The following is a 6,701-nucleotide window of genomic DNA, read 5'->3' on the forward strand; positions in this document are numbered from 1 at the left end:
ATGCATTTATGCCTCTCTCATCTGACATTTAAAGCACAATAATAATCTTAATGATGCTTTCAGTCACTTGACGGAAAGGAGTTGGTTCCTCCATTTTTTTTTCTCCCACTTATCCTGCTCAGGGTCATAGGTGAGCTGGAGCTTATCCCAGCTGACTTTGGGCAGGGAACACCCTGGACTGATCGCCGGTCAATCAAAGAGCTGAAAGATAGAGGCCAACAATAATTCACACCGATGGGAATATTCAAGTCTTCAATTAACCTTACATGGATTTTTGCAGGTAGAAATAGAGGACTTGAGGTAAAAACCCCCAAATGGCCACTGTGATGCAGATGCGCCAGCCAGAGGCTCGACTGTGGCGTGTGGAGTCAAATAGGATATTATTTTTGTGGGGTGGGGGGTCACTAAATTGACAAATTCAGAAGTGTTTGGATAATGTCAGAAATGTCACAATTCTTGACACCACCACAATGTACAGTATATGAAATAAAACAATCATGACTTCCAGCTAGAATTGAAGAGTTCCCATGAAAAAGTTTCACCATCCTGGAATCCTACAGACATTTTTATTCAGGAGGACGGCCATTTTCAAGGGCTCACAAATCGTTGTACAAATTGGGATGCATGTAAATAACCATAAATTTATAATAATCGGATTATAAAGATTTTTTTTTAAAATGACCGCCCGAAATCAGAGATTTCTTACCCTCTACTATAACAATAATATTTCAAACAACAGCAATAGTGATTTCTAAAATCAAATTATAATTGAGCTCATTTTGTCCTGTGTACAAGCATGTTAAATAGTTTTGAATCAAGCACGCACGATCATCTCTTCCAAAGTGATACTGTTGATTGAATAACAGGTACGAAAAATGGTTGTCAAGGCTTCTGCGAGGCTTACATAACAGCAGCTGACCCACGCCTTTCATGCCTACTCTAATTGTTGAGGGCATCAAAGAGGATGGAGATTGACAGGCTGGAAAGGCGGATTAATGCGTCGGCCGATGACGACAGACTGAGGCGTGAGGGAGGGAACTGCAGGGTGGGAAGGGGTCTCAAATAGTTGAGGAAGACAAAAAGTGGGGAGCGAGTTAACGAGAGGGAGAGCATTAATTGCACGCATTGAGCTCTCTTTTGCTGAGTGTGGCTGTCGAAGGCGCGGGCTCTAACCCCTCCAAGCAGCCCACCGTGATCTCAGCCAGCTCTCAGACTGCTTGTATTCCATCGCAATTAGGACACTCAAAGGCCTGCTTAAAGCTGTACCACACCGTGCGCGCGCGCACACACACACACACACACACACACACACACACACACACACACATAAACGCACGCGCACGCGGTTAGCAACAACCCCTGTGGGTCCCTTCCATTGTCACACAGAGGTGTATTCCGTCCCTCCTTTTGAAGGCCTGGATGAAGAGACCACCCTGGGGAGTATAGAAAAGGCAGGATTACCTCTCTTTCTGTCCCCTTTCCCTCTTACCTTTCATCACTCTCTGCCTCTTTATGGCTTTCCCTTTCTGTGTTGCTTTGCTTTGCTCCTCCAAAGTCAGCTGGAGCGGGCGTCGAGATGAGCTTGGCATGGCGCACACACACAACTTGTGCAAGAGAAGAGGAGCAGTGAGGCGTTGGTGGGATGGATGCGAATAATGGACTGCTTCAGCTATATCATATCCCTCCCTCCTTATTATTCATGCAGTCAAATATTTCAACAAGTGTTGCTCCTTGGCGCTCCCCCGTTGGCATCAGTCTCGCCTGCGTTGTATTAAGGGAACGCTCTTCACCACAGCAGAGTTTTCTTGGCTGCGTTTCAGTGTCTCGTTCCCCAGAAAGCATTTAAAACAGATTACCGACCTAACGCTACACCTCCCCAATAAAGCAGGGGGGAAGCTGGCACATTAACACCTGCAATACTCTTCAATGGCATCAATAGATTAACGAAATAATCCACACAATGAGGTCTTTGATTCATGTGGTTTGGCAGGCAGTAATGCCAGCACGGGAAATCTGGCACAAGCAGTCCCCTTCTATTTTTTTTTCCAATTTATTTATTAATTTTTTGACAATCTTTGCATCAGATGAGCTTTTGATGTATTTGAACTCCTACATCTGCTATTTTGCATTTTCACAGTCAGAGGAATAACCCGCTTGTGATGCGCACGTGAAGGCAGAAGGGGAGGAATCACAGGCTTTCTGAAGGGTGTTAAAACAGGAGCTCGCCCTCGTCCTTCCCCCAGTTTTCTGCATAAGGATGCACATAAAGGAGGAGTGTGTGTTAGTGTGCGTGTGTGCATGTGTGTGTGTGTGTGTGTGTGTGTGTGTGTGTGTGTGTGTGTATGTGTGTGTCAGAGCTCGCGGTCCCATCGCTCATGTGCGGCTCGATTAGCCCCACGTGTGTCGTTCGTCAGACGTGGAGGCAGAGCAGATGGCAGGAGATGCATGGTGTTACCGTGCTGCTGCACAATGTAACACCGCTCTAATTGAAACATCAATACGGCCCTGTCAATACACAACTGCTTCTTTACCAAACACTGCTACCCACAGAGAAAAGGCTTTTTTTTTTCTTTTTTTTTTTTAAGTCAGACTGTTTTACTTTGAAAAGTTGAAAGTCAACTCTGTAATTACCGCAAAGCAACTTGTTTCAGGTATGCCGAATCTCCTAATTTGAATGACACACATCAGTTGATTTGTGTTTGTCGAGTGCCGAGGTGCTAAAGGAGGCATGGAGTCAAATTAAAAAGAGAACTTGCTCTGTAGCGTTTCCTTTGCGGCATATTTTTTTTATGAATTGATAAAGACTTGAGGGAGTTCACATTCCTGTGATCGGTAATTTGATGTTACCGTAAATTCAGTGGAGAACAGAGAGAAATTAGGCGGCTGGAAATTAATTTGTTATTTGTCGAACCCAATGGGGAGTGACGAAGGCTCCTTAATGAAAGACTTATCCATTTCCTAGTTAGCGGATCTGAATTCGCACTTCAACGAAGTGGAAAAAGACAAACATATTTGTCTAAGCTGTAGAACTCGGAGCAGAGGAAAGACCTGCTCCTGAGACAAATTGTTTTTGAGGAATGATTTATGTTTGTATGTGTTTGCAGGGTGACAGAGTGATGGAGTTCTGAAACCAAGTCAGTAATCCACCTAAAGAATCTTTGCTGACAGTAAGGCCGCACACACGCGGCCAAGGGGTTGATTCATGATCATCTGACTTGCCGCGCCGTTGATTGAATTCATTCTTTTTGAAAACCCTTGTTCATTTTTTTCCTCTTCTCCTCGCACTGCTTTTTACTTTGCAGTTTGCCCTGGTTCCGGCAGCACCTTGCACCCATCCACGGATGCTATCTGTTCTGGTAAGGTCAAGTTGTTGCGTGATCTGATTATCTAATCTGCATTCGTGCAAAACCATCATCCGTCTTTTTGGTTGGCTAAAACTGCGTACATTGTATCCAACAAAATAGTTAGACTTCTCTCCAAAAGGATTGCAACCGTCAGACTAACTAATACAAGACTAGAGCTCAGCAGTTCAGCGTTTAACTTTTCAGCGCCGCATGTCTTCACTTGAGTTTTTCCTGTGCAGACGACGTGAAGAAGTGTAACGGACATGAAAGTGAAAGAGGCGTCTGTGGGTGAAACATAAACAATTGTAGAGGAAGAAAGCAACCAGCCGTTTACGAAGTCAGAGCCGCTGAATGGTCAAGGATGACAGAAATGTAGTGAGAGAAATGTAGTGAGAGAAGGCTCACAATCAAGAAGGCCCTCCCAAACAACTCTGTTATACCCCTTTCCCACTGCCGCAAAACCACGGGTAAACACGCTTTTGACAGTAAGGCCGCACACACGCGGCCAAGGGGTTGATTCATGATCATCTGACTTGCCGCGCCGTTGATTGAATTCATTCTTTTTGAAAACCCTTGTTCATTTTTTTCCTCTTCTCGTTGCACTGCTTTTTACTTTGCAGTGTGCTCTGGTTCCGGCAGCACCTTCCACACATCCGCGGATGCCATCTGTTATGGTAAGGTCAAGTTGTTGCATGATCTGATGATCTAATCTGCATTCGTGCAAAACCTTTTTGGTTGCCTAAAACTGCGTACAGTGTATCCAACATATAGTTAGACTTCTCTCCAAAAGTATTGCAACCGTCAGACTAATTAACTAATACAAAACTAGAGCTCAGCAGTTCAGCGTTTAACTTTTCAGCGCCGCATGTCTTCACTTGAGTTTTTCCTGTGCAGACGACGTGAAGAAGTGTAACGGACATGAAAGTGAAAGAGGCGTCTGTGGGTGAAACATAAACAATTGTAGAGGAAGAAAGCAACCAGCCGTTTACGAAGTCAGAGCCGCTGAATGGTCAAGGATGACAGAAATGTAGTGAGAGAAATGTAGTGAGAGAAGGCTCACAATCAAGAAGGCCCTCCCAAACAACTCTGTTATACCCCTTTCCCACTGCCGCAAAACCACGGGTAAACACGCTTTTTTGAACAGTGGGAAAGGCTCACCGGCCAGTGTCGATCCGTGTGTCCACCAGAACGCCATGGGAGGCGGGTTGTGATCGCCTCCGATCGCCTCCGCTTGCAGTTTGAAACCCTAACATGGGACTTCCCGGTAATTATGTGATGACATAGGGCGGTACGTAATGCGTCATAACTTATACGACTCCTTTCAATTTCGGCCAAAAATTCACGTCGTCTACGTTGTCTCAGTAGTAGCAAAGAGTTGATCCTCCACTGCTTTTCGACCATTTTGAGGACGGCAAAAAGCATGATAAAAGAAAGAACACTCGCTTCCATGTTGCTTTGTTTACCACCAAGAAATCTGTCGCACTATCATCTACGCAATCACAGCGTGGTGACGTAACCAGACGCAAAGTGGTGGAAGGGGGGGCGGGGCGCAGAATCGCCTTCTGTTGGTCAATGGGAAAGGGACAATATGCCAATTGGTTGCGTGTCACCACGGATCACTACTACCCGCTAGTTTCAGTGGGAAAAGGGTCTTAGTGACTTTAGCAACAACCTCCAAAGTGCAGATGTCAAGATGTAACAATTTAATGAATGCAGAGGACTTGATGACCAGAAGTAAAGAGGCTTCATCAGAAGATGCAAACTGCTCCTTCACAAGAAGCACAGAAAGGACAGCCTGGAATTTGCCAGAAGTGCATGCACAGGCCCGAACATTTCTGACAAAAACGTAAAAAAAAAGTGATAGAAAAGCTAAAGCTTAGCGAAAGAAAGGATCTGCATATGATGTCCAACATCAGTCAACCCCAGTGGCGGGAATGGCATGTCTTGGGCTTGAATTACTTCCTCCGGGAGCAACTCATTCATGTTCTTTGACGCAACACATCATCACACGAGCAGCAACACGAACGAGGATGTCCATAGAAACACCTCGACTGCCGATTCGAACAAAAATGTAACCAGGGCGAGTGAGAGATCCGTCATTATCGAGCTAGACAATGACCCAAAACAACAAAGGACTTCAGCATATTGCTCGCCATGACATCCGCTGGCCAGAGGCTGAGATGTCCTGTATTGGTTTGCAGAGGGGGAATGTGCTTCGAATGCCAGCCAGTTCTTCAGTCCCTGTGCCTTGCCTTATATTTGGAGTGCACAAACTCTGTTCACCGCTGCAGCAAATATCAAAAGCTCTAAATATGAATACATGTACACCCCTGATGGGAGACAGTCAGACCGACCGTGTTTTCACAAGGTACAAAATGAGCACAAACAATTGAATCTTAAATCAATCAACCGCTGTCTAAGTCTCCGGTGAAGATTTCTTCTTAGCTCAAATTTCCAGCAAGTGTTTACCATCTCACAGGAATAAAGAATCCGCAGCCAGCAGGGATTTTACCGATGGAGTTTATTACAAGGCACGTGGAAGTGTGAACGCTGTAAAAGATAAGACTGCACACAACACTTTCAATTATTTCTCACAGCATTCACGAAAATAGAAGCCCAGTAGGGAGTACAGTAAGACAAACCTATAAAAAGACACAGAGCGAAGAGAACTCCCAGGCTGGTAAAGACTGAGCATACAATGTCTTGCTGCTGGGTGGAGGGAGATTATTGTGAAGCGCACACGCATGCTGTAATGGAGCAAAAATCCAGGTCTAATCTATGTTTGGATCACATTTGACAAGTATTAAAAAAAAAAAAAGTTGTTCTTGGGGAGTACAAATGTAAATGATGATGAATTCAGCAAAGCCGAAAAGAATTAATATTGTGGCCAATTTTGTTGTGAAAGGAAGTTTGTTTTCGGTTAAAGAGTCACTTCAGATTGTCATACTTCACATCTATGATGGCTAGAGTAAGAAGGATGTCATTTAATGCTCTTCTCCCTAAAGATAATTCTGTGTGAACGAGATCAGCTTGTATACGATGCTAACTTCTTCAGCTCTTCATTCACGGACATGAAGGCGCACAATCGTCCCGCCCCACTGCAATATGATTGGCTGCCGCATCGCTGGAAGGATTTGACGCACAGGCGCGCTGCCCGCCATCTTAGGTTCGCGCTCATAAGGGAAAAAAAGGAAAGCGTTGCGTAAAAGAACCAAGTGGAAAAGTGGCGCTGAACCGAAATTGTTGAACCCATCGGTTTTGATGGTTGTCAAAATACGCCTAAAAAAAGTGAATCGTTTTTGTTTTTTTTGGACAGATAGCTACAATATCTGCAATCAAATTAATTTGCAGAATGCA

At 44.6% G+C, this 6,701-nt stretch overlaps 1 long non-coding RNA gene across 1 annotated transcript in view; it reads right to left on the reverse strand.

The window, feature by feature from the left end:
• The window catches only part of LOC109507057 (uncharacterized), a 5,640-nt gene extending 2,551 nt beyond the window's left edge, over nt 1-3,089 (reverse strand). Inside the window, exon 1 of the long non-coding RNA XR_002166400.1 lies at nt 1,490-3,089. This is a non-coding gene — a long non-coding RNA (uncharacterized LOC109507057). The remainder of the gene's footprint in view (nt 1-1,489) is intronic.
• Between the last annotated feature and the right edge of the window lie 3,612 nt (nt 3,090-6,701).

The sequence above is a fragment of the Hippocampus comes genome, unplaced genomic scaffold, assembly GCF_001891065.2.
Source record: "Hippocampus comes isolate QL1 unplaced genomic scaffold, H_comes_QL1_v1.1 scaffold327, whole genome shotgun sequence".
In the NCBI taxonomy this organism is placed as follows: domain Eukaryota; kingdom Metazoa; phylum Chordata; class Actinopteri; order Syngnathiformes; family Syngnathidae; genus Hippocampus; species Hippocampus comes.